Here is a 9,636-nt window from a genome sequence, read left to right as displayed (position 1 = left end):
GACAACACTATGCTGCCATCTCCCAGGGCTGCAGACTGTCCACTTTGGTCTTAAGAATAGCCTTAAAGGAACTCAAAACGTTTTACTTCAGCAAAGTTTGAAGTAGCAAAATCACATTCATAAAAGCAAGTTCACAACAGGCAAGTTCACAAAAGAAGGCAAAAGTTTCTTGGCCGAGCAAAGTCTTTAGTAATTTCTTCTCAAGGCAAAAACACTTACAAAGGCGAGGCTACGTGCTGGAACAGATACAGGGTCAAAGGCTAGGTAACTGGATCTGTTGCTACCAGCCATGGCTGTATTCCCGGCTCCTGATGTATAGCCTTCAGCCCAGAGCACACGTGTCTCCAGGGAGTGATCTGATTGCTGTGTGTCTTTTCAGCAATCCTGGCGGACCTATTCCTTGCTTGTTGCTCCCTTTTTCGTTCTTGAAAAGTTGGAGCAACCAGCGTGCCTCCCTCCTCTTCTTCTTCCTCCGGAGCAGGCCTGACCATCTGCCCAAAATCCCCAGCCCCTTCCTCTTCAGCCTTATCTTCCAACTCCTCCTCAGAGGCAGAAGAGGAAGACACAACACAGACCACCCCACCCACATTTCTAACCCTTTCTTAACACTTAATAAACATTAATAATAATAAACTTTACTTGTATACTGGCCCTATCTCCCCAAAGGGACTTACCTTCCTCAGTGCTGCCAAAGCTTTGATCGCTTCCTGAAAAACAAAGGAAACATGGGACCAGTTGTTTGGGGCAAAAAAGTGTTGTGACATCTAGATATTTTCCTCTTTTTTCAGGACAGAGGCACATGGAATGATAAGCTAATTGTTACTGATTTTACCACAGAAATATACACAAATTATGGCACCTTGCCATTCCAGTGCCTAGGACAGAGTGCTCAAAATCTTCTCTCTTCTTCCCCTCTTTGAGGACTTTGCCGAACAAACTGAATCCTTCTAACAGAACACAGAGCTTCCTTCTTTCTGCAGGAGCAGGTTTTTGCTGAATCCCCATCCCTTCTTCATGAATGGCCTTTTGACAGGTGTGTTAGTGTGAGAATGAGAGCAACCATGCAAGTTTTTTAAGTACCCCACCAATGCCACCCAATGTGGGGACCTCCTACTGGTCCACCACTATAGCATCAAATGCAGGGATCCCATTGGGGTTCCTTTTTTAACATTCTAATTCATTGGTCAAGGGTCATTGAATTATTCCCCAACTATTCTAGTTTAACTTTCTTAAAATTCAAATATTAAGCAGGGGGGAGGGCAGAAGGATACAGTTACACCACCATCTTCCAGGGCTACAAACCATCCCATCTCCCTGGTTTACCTTTCTCTTTGTGTCTTTTTCTTTTGTAATTTATTCTACCCTTTCAGCAGTAAACTTACCTTCCTTAGAAGTGTTGGATTTTTTATCACTTCCTAAAAAGAGGGAAAAAACAAGAAGGTCAGTTTTTTGGGCAGTGGAATCCCCACCCTCTGTTCATGGCCTTTGGAAAGGCTGTCTCTCTCTTAGGTCTGCACAATGTCTCTTTAGCTATGCGAGTAGGTGTTTAAGGGCCTGTCCAGCAAAACCTTTATCCCAGAAGCTCCCGTGGCAATCACAACGGTGGCCAGACACTGTTCCCTGTAAACCCAGAAGCAATTGCTGCAAAAAGCAAAAAAAGCGAGATTTCCAGGTACAGGAATATCGCGGTTTTTAGCCGAATATTCGGATCTTCGCACGTCTGTATGTCCCTGCAATCAGAAATCATGGAATATTTTGTCTGGGTTTGTTCCTGTATTTTAGATGTTTGTTCCTGATTGGTCAGTTCCTAAAAAGAAGGTGACACTTGAATAGAAGGCAAAAACTTTGTTCTGGGAAGAGGAACTTCGTCCTTCACCTGAAAGGTGAACTACCTCCTGGCCCACCACAATTGGCATCAAATGTGAGGATGCCCTTGGGGTTCCTTTTTAACATTCTTACACATTTATATACAGTGTATCAACACTGTCTTTGCTCATCTACTAAATATTTCACAATTCTTCTATTCGCTTAAAATCCAGTTATTAAGCAGGGAGGAGGAAGAAAGATACAGGCATTTTCCAGAGCTGCACACCACCCTGCCTCCCTGCCCAAACTGTTCTCTCTGTGTCCTTTTCTTTTGTAATTCATTCTACCCTTTGAGCTGGGATTCACTTACCTTCCTCAGAAATGCTGAATTTTTGGTCACTTGCTAAAAAAGAGGGAAAAGACAAGAGGGTCAATTCTTTGGGCAGGAAAGGGCTGAGATGAAGTCCCCATCCTCTGTTCATGTCCTTTTGAAAGACTGTGTCTCTCCTAGGTCTGCACAATGTCTCTTTGGCTATGCGTGTGGGTGTGTTAGTGGGATTATCACACCCCGCAAATAGAGCAAATGAATAATGTGCTTGGAGCCATGACCTAGTGAAAACCGAGGATACCACAGTATCAGTGTGCCTTAGTTTGAAATTGGTCTACAAGGCTGGAGACTAGGGTTTGGATCACCAATCAGCCATGAAACCCAGTGGGGACCCTTGGTCAACTCCTACTCCCTCAGTCTCCGAGGAGGACCATGGCAAACCTCTTCTGAACAAATCTTGCCCCACAAACCCTGCAATAGGGTTGCCTTTGGGTCACCATAGATTGGAAATGACTTGAAGACACATAACAAACCCATGCCCCGCAGGTATGATTCAGATCTCAGGTTCTGCTCCAAAAAGCAAGTGTACTTGCTAGAATTAATTTTCTTCACTTAGAAGAAACCGTATTTTATTTATCCAGTTATTTCTTTGATTCATTTACACCATGCAATCAAGGAAGCTCTGAAATAATATGCTTCTCAGAGTTGAAATGTAATTAAATTTATCCTTAAATAGGTCTAAAAGAGCTAATCTGCAAAGGCATATGCCTTCCAAAATCAAGATCCCTCTTATTGAGTGAGTACAACAGCTCGTGCATGTTTCAGATCACTTTGTGATTATATTCCATAAAAACTGGTCAAATGCGTTCAATTACATGTGGCTTGTTGGCAGTTGCCATTTTGCTCCTTCTTTGTTTTCATATAAAGCACCGTGGATGCTCTTTCAGCTTCTGATATTTATAAAGTAGAACCCACACATCTATGGTGGATAGGTTCTCACACTTTGTGTGAATGGCTGAGTGAGGACGTAAAACCCTGGTTTTCATAGTCCTAATCTAATGTTCACATCACTACTCCACACTGGCTCTGAAATACACTAGTGGAACTCAATTGCCCAGAAATACTATGACCAAGTGAGAGCCCTTCAATCAGAGATAGGCAAACATGGAAGGCCAGGGGGCTGCATAGGAACCCCAGGAGACCCTGGAGGACTGCATTTCTCCACTGCCCTTCTAGAGAGGACGAGAGGGCAGTTTCCACAAGTCTTAGAGCCTTCCTGGATGATTTTGCTCTGTTTCAAAAAAAGCCTGTCCTTGGCCTAAACTCTTGGACATATAGATGTATGTACATGTCTCAGTTCAACCATATCATTCCCATTCCTGCCTCAGTCATTTGGAGAAAAGATGCAACGGAAAAGCAACACTCACCTGAGACTGCTTTGTAGTCATATTGACATTTTTCTGCAGAGACAGAATCAGGGATTTAAACCTATAAAAGTCCAGCTCCCTCCCTCAGCCTGGCTCATTCTGCACTTGACCACTGGGGCCAGATGTCTGTCTTTGGGATCTACATCCAAGGGGTACAGACTGGTTGGAAACAATATTTGTTTCCTGGGCTCTTTCTATGAGGGGGCTGAATAGCTACTAAGGCTGTACACAATTATTGTTACTCCTTGTAAGTCAGATCAAATTGATTAAATTTGTACTTACAACATGATATTTGATGCATGGGCGCGGGCATGAGCCAAACAAAAGATTTAAGAATAGAAACTTACCCAATACTTTTTTGTTTGCATTTTGTAAACCTCGGAAGTCTCCCAAAGTCAGTTTCATTTTCAGCGAAGAAATCCCTAAATGGAAATTCTATTGGTTAATATGACAGACATTCAATGAGATAGGTGTTATGGTGTGTTATGTGTATGTGTGTGTGAAAGTTGGGGAGAGTGGTCTCTTGTTATCTTGTGTCATTGTATAGAGAATTCAAGGAGCTAGCTCTTGTAGTTTTCTTTATAAAAAAAGTTCTTTATAAAAACTTTGAAAATTTCCCAAAATTCCATGGATAAGTGAAACGTAAATAAGAAAAGGTAAAAATAACAAACATCTAGTCACATCTTGCCTGGAGGGACAGCAAGATGCTGTTGTTAAGCTTGAAGGACAAAGAGGAAGAGACTGAACCAAAATGGTTCCGACCTCATGGTCCAGTTTATTGGGGCAATAAAACATTCTGACCAATGGGAAGTTAGTGTCCCTGAAGATTCACATTTCTACTAACATCAAAGTAAGGGATGTGACGTAAACAGGATAGAAAGAGGGGAAACACAGTAAAGCCTATCTAGGCATGCTTTGGGAACAGGGAAAGGATTCCCTCAGTCTAATCCTATCATCTATCTGACTACATTTAGACTTGAGCAGTCCAGGGTGATTCCCAACACTTGACAGCTTACTTCACTTGCCAGGTTTAACTCTTTTAAAATTCAATTATCAAGCAGGGAGGATGGTAGAAAGACAACACTATGCTGCCATCTCCCAGGGCTGCAGACTGTCCACTTTGGTCTTAAGAATAGCCTTAAAGGAACTCAAAACGTTTTACTTCAGCAAAGTTTAAAGTAGCAAAATCACATTCATAAAAGCAAGTTCACAACAGGCAAGTTCACAAAAGAAGGCAAAAGTTTCTTGGCCAAGCAAAGTCTTTAGTAATTTCTTCTCAAGGCAAAAACACTTACAAAGGCGAGGCTACGTGCTGGAACAGATACAGGGTCAAAGGCTAGGTAACTGGATCTGTTGCTACCAGCCATGGCTGTATTCCCGGCTCCTGATGTATAGCCTTCAGCCCAAAACACATGTGTCTCTAGGGAGTGATCTGATTGCTGTGCGCCTTTTCAGCAATCCTGGCGGACCTATTCCTTGCTTGTTGCTCCCTTCTGTGTTCTTGAAAAGTAGGAGCAACCAGCGTGCCTCCCTCCTCTTCTTCTTCCTCCGGAGCAGGCCTGACCATCTGCCCAAAATCCCCAGCCCCTTCCTCTTCAGCCTTCTCCTCTTCCGATCCTTCTCCGCGGCAGAAGAGGAAGACACAACACAGACCACCCCACCCACTTTTCTAGCTATTTTATTTATTTACCCAATTTATATCTTGCCTTTCTCTACTCCAAAGGGGACTCAAGGTTGCTTATACGTGGCTGGCAACCATGCAATGCTATTAATACATACAAATTAAGCTTAAAACAGATTTAAAAATACATCTTAACATTTTAAAACATCAACACTTACCTTCCTCAGTGCTGTCGAACCCTTCATCGATTTCTGAAAAACAAAGGAAACATGGGACCAGTTTGTCGTCGAAGGCTTTCATGGCCGGGATCACAGGGTTGTACAACAACCATGGGACCAGTTGTTTGGGGAAAGAAAGTGTTGTGGCATCTAGATATTTTCCTCTTTTTTTCAGGACAGAGGCACATGGAATGATAAGCTAATTGTTACTGATTTTACCACAGAATTATACACAAAATATGGTGCCTTGCCATTTCAGTGCCTAGGGCAGAGTGCTCAAAATCTTTTCTCTCCCTCTCCCTCTTTGAGGACTTTGCAGAACAAACTGACCACTTCATCACATAACTTAAATTCCACTGAGTTCTACCCTTAAAGTCTGATATTCTGTGATTCCACTACATTCATTTTGGTTAAAGTGCAGTTTTCAAGTCTTTTTAATGTGGAGGGCAGCATTTTTTTTCCCAACGTATCAGGAAGAAGTGAGGAAATGGATTTTTCTCAAAGCTCCGGATATTTTGCCAAATTTGGAATGAAGTAGCCCTCATTGCTCTCAGGTTAGGATCACCCAATTTGTGGGAGGAGAAATTGGGGGGGGGGAGTCAAAATAAACTTTTTGGACAATTTCCTTTTGCTACCAAAGCAGGAAGGTTTGGTTGTAAACTACCTTATAATGCTTCTGCTTTTAAAAAAATAAAATAGCCTTTTAGGGTACCCTTTTCCTCCCTTCCATGATTTGACTGTGACCTGTGTTGGGAGGGCCAGTGGCGTTGGGAATTGTGAGAGTTGTCATCAAATACAGGGATCCCATTGGGGTTCATTTTTTAACATTCTAATTCATTGGTCAAGGGTCAGTGAATTATTCCCCTACTATTCTAGTTTAACCTTCTTAAAATACAAATATTAAATGGGGGGTGGGGGTGACAGAAGAATACAGTTACACCAACATCTTCCAGGGCTACAAACCATCTCATCTCCCTGGTTTGCCTTTCTCTTTGTGTCTTTTTTCTTTGTAATTTATTCCACCCTTTGAGCAGAGTGTGATTCACTTACCTTCCCGAGAAGAGCTGGATTTTTTATCACTTCCTAAAAAGAGGGAAAAGACAAGAGGGTCAGTTTTTTCGGCAGTGAAATCCCCACCCTCTGTTCATGGCCTTTGGAAAGGCTGTGTCTCTCCTAGGTCTGTACAATGTCTCTTTAGCCATGTGAGTACCTAAGGGCTCGTCCAGACAAAACCTTTATCCCAAGAGCTCCCGCAGAAATCAGAAGGGTGGCCAGACGCCATTCCTTGTAAATCCAGAATCAATCGCTACAAAAAGCAAAAAACGCTAGATTTCCAAGTGCAGACATATCACAGTTTTTAGCTGAATATCCGGATCTTCAAATGTCTGTATGTCCCTGCAACTGGAAATCACGACATTTTTAATCTGTGTTTGTTCCTGGGTTTTAGATGTTTGTTCCTGGTTGGTCAGTTCCTAAAAAGAAGGTGACACTTGAATAGAAGGCAAAAACCCAGCATACCACAGGAGCCAGTGTGCCTTAGTAGTTTGAAATTGGTCTACAAGGCTGGAGACTAGGGTTTGGCTCACCAATCAGCCATGAAACCCAGTAGGGACCCTTGGTCAACTCCTACTCCCTCAGTCTCAGAGGAGGACCATGGCAAACCTCTTTTGAACAAATCTTGCCCAGAAAGCCCTGCAATAAGGTTGTCTTTGGGTCATCATAGATTGGAAATGACTTGAAGACACATAACAAACCCATGCCCCGTAGGTATGACTCAGATCTCAGGTTCTGCTCCAAAAAGCAAGTGTACTTGCTTGAATTAATTTTCTTCACTTAGAAGAAACCGTATTTTATTTATCCAGTTATTTCTTTTATTCATTTACACCATGCAATCGAGGAAGCTCTGAAATACTATGCTTCTCAGAGTTGAAATTTAATTAAAATTATCCTTAGCAATAGCTCTAAAAGAATATGTCTGCTGGGACCAATCTGCCAAGGCATACTCCTTCCAGAATTAAAATCTCTTGTACACAGATAATGTATGAGTACATGTTTCAGACCACTTTGTGATTATATTTCATAAAAACTGGTCATATGCTTTCAATTCCAAACCCTGGTTTTCATAGTCCTAATCTAATGTTCACATCACTACTCCTCACTGGCTCTGAAATACACTAGTGGAACTAAATTGCCCAGAAATACTATGATCAAGTGAGAGCCCTTGAATCAGAGATAGGCAAACATGGAAGGCCAGGGGGCTGCATAGGAACCCCAGGAGACCCTGGAGGACTGTATCTCTCCACTGCCCCTCTAGAGATGAGGAGAGGGTATTTTCCACAAGTCTTAGAGCCTTCCTGGATGATTTTGCTCTGTTTCAAAAAAAAAAAAAAAAAAGCCTGTCCTTGGCCTAAACTCTTGGACATATAGATGTATGTACATGTCTCAGTTCAGCCATCTCATTCCCATTCCTCCCTCAGTCATTTGGAGTAAAGATGCAACGGGAAAGCAACACTCACCTGAGACTGTTTTGTGGTCATCTTGATGTTTTTCTGCAGAGACAGAATCAGGGATTTAAACCCATAAAAGTCCAGCTCCCTCCCTCAGCCTGGCTCACTCTGCACTTGACCACTGGGGCCAGATGTCTGTCTTTGGGATCTACATCCAAGGGGTATAGACTGGTTGGAAACAATATATGTTTCCTGGGCTCTTTTCTCTGAGGGGTCTGGATAGCTACTAGGGCTGTACAAAATTATTGTCAGTCCTTGTAAGTCAGATCAAATTGGTTAAATTTGTACTTACAACATGATATTTGATGCATGGGTGTGGGCATGAGCCAAACAAAAGATTTAAGAATAGAAACTTACCCAATACTTTTTTGTTTGAATTCTGTAAACCTCGGCGGCCTCCCAAAGTTAATTTCGTTTTCAGCACAGCGCTGGGCTGGGAAGAAATCCCTAAATGGAAGTTCCATTGGTTAATATGAGAGACATTCTATGTGGCTTTTTTATATAAAAAAAGAACGTTTTTGTCAAAACTTAAAAAAATTCCTTGAATCAGTAGATGTATGAATATTTCTGAAAGTTGGGGAAAATGGTCTCTTATTATCTTGTGTCATTGTATAGAAAACTCAAGGAGATAGCTCTTGTAGTATTTTAAAAAATGTTATTTATAAAAACTTGGAAAATTTCCCAAAATTTCATGGATAAGTGAAACATTCTGAAACTTGATGGGCTTGTAGGTTTCACCCCAATAGCAGTAAAATGAAGGAGAAAGGAGCCCCTGAAGCTTCCCCCTTGCGCAATTACTGTAACAAAAAAGTAATGCAATTTAATTACTCTCACTATAGTAACAAAATTTTCACTAACAATACTTTAGAAACACTTTAGAAACAAAATGCCAGCACCCCCTAATTTTGTAATGAGTTTTGAAATATGTTTTTCATTGATTTCACAGCCCTAATAGCTACATTCAGTGCTATTGGCTTATCCACAGCTTTGGGAGTAGCCTTGGACATATGTCTAAATTCAATCCATCTTAATCCAATGCCCATCCCATCCATCTGGAGTATGTATGAAATGGGAGAGGCAACGTTCACCTGAAGTTGCTTTGCAATCGCCTTGACATTTTTCTGCAGATATAGAATCAGGGAATTAAAACAAACTCTCAGGGATCTGCTGAAGAAGACCACACACCCTCCTCTTCCTCCTCCCACAAAGTTTCTCCCATTACTTCCCAGCAGTCCACAGGGATGGAGGCCTTCCAGGTTCTCTAGCAAAGACATTAACAAACTGGGAAACCTTCCCTGGCAACAGGCTGAGACCTGTGCTCATGATGTGGGATAAGATGAGGCAAATGGAGTCGTCCATGCCTCCAAGATGTCGGCAAAGCTGAACCTTCCCTTCAAAGGTAGAGAGAGTCCTCAAAAGGAAAATAACTCCCCACCCACACAACCACAGAATGCCTCTTCCCCACAAGGAAATGCATTGAGAATGTACTCACTGAAATAAACAGCAAGCCCAGCAATTGCAGCTATCGCGACGAGAGCCACTACGACACACCCGATGATGCGTCGCAAGTTGGAGGCTGAAGGTAAAATGGAAATGATCAAAAGAATTAAAAGGAAATCACCAACCCAAATCCTTTATGGAACAGGTCATAGATGGACAAAGAAGTGCGGAGGCCTGGGAGTCCAAAGGTGAAGCACGTGTGAAAGACCAACCCTCACAATCCCGTCAA

The 9,636-nt window shown here is 42.2% G+C and overlaps 1 protein-coding gene and 1 long non-coding RNA gene across 5 annotated transcripts in view; both read right to left on the bottom strand.

Moving 5' to 3' along the window:
• LOC103282611 (major histocompatibility complex class I-related gene protein-like) overlaps window positions 1-9,636 on the bottom strand; it is a 206,533-nt gene that overhangs the window by 181,325 nt on the left and 15,572 nt on the right. The gene's annotated exons all lie outside the window — the stretch shown is intronic.
• On the bottom strand, window positions 107-2,898 carry LOC134297167 (uncharacterized). The gene is made up of 3 exons (XR_010003934.1): window positions 2,177-2,898; window positions 1,383-1,415; window positions 107-707 (listed from the first exon to the last, which is right to left on the bottom strand). It is a non-coding gene; the product is annotated as an uncharacterized LOC134297167 (long non-coding RNA).

This window comes from Anolis carolinensis, chromosome 2 (genome assembly GCF_035594765.1).
Source record: "Anolis carolinensis isolate JA03-04 chromosome 2, rAnoCar3.1.pri, whole genome shotgun sequence".
Lineage (NCBI taxonomy): Eukaryota > Metazoa > Chordata > Lepidosauria > Squamata > Dactyloidae > Anolis > Anolis carolinensis.
Note: the sequence above shows the minus strand (reverse complement) of the source record. Positions and strands in the feature narration are given on the sequence as shown.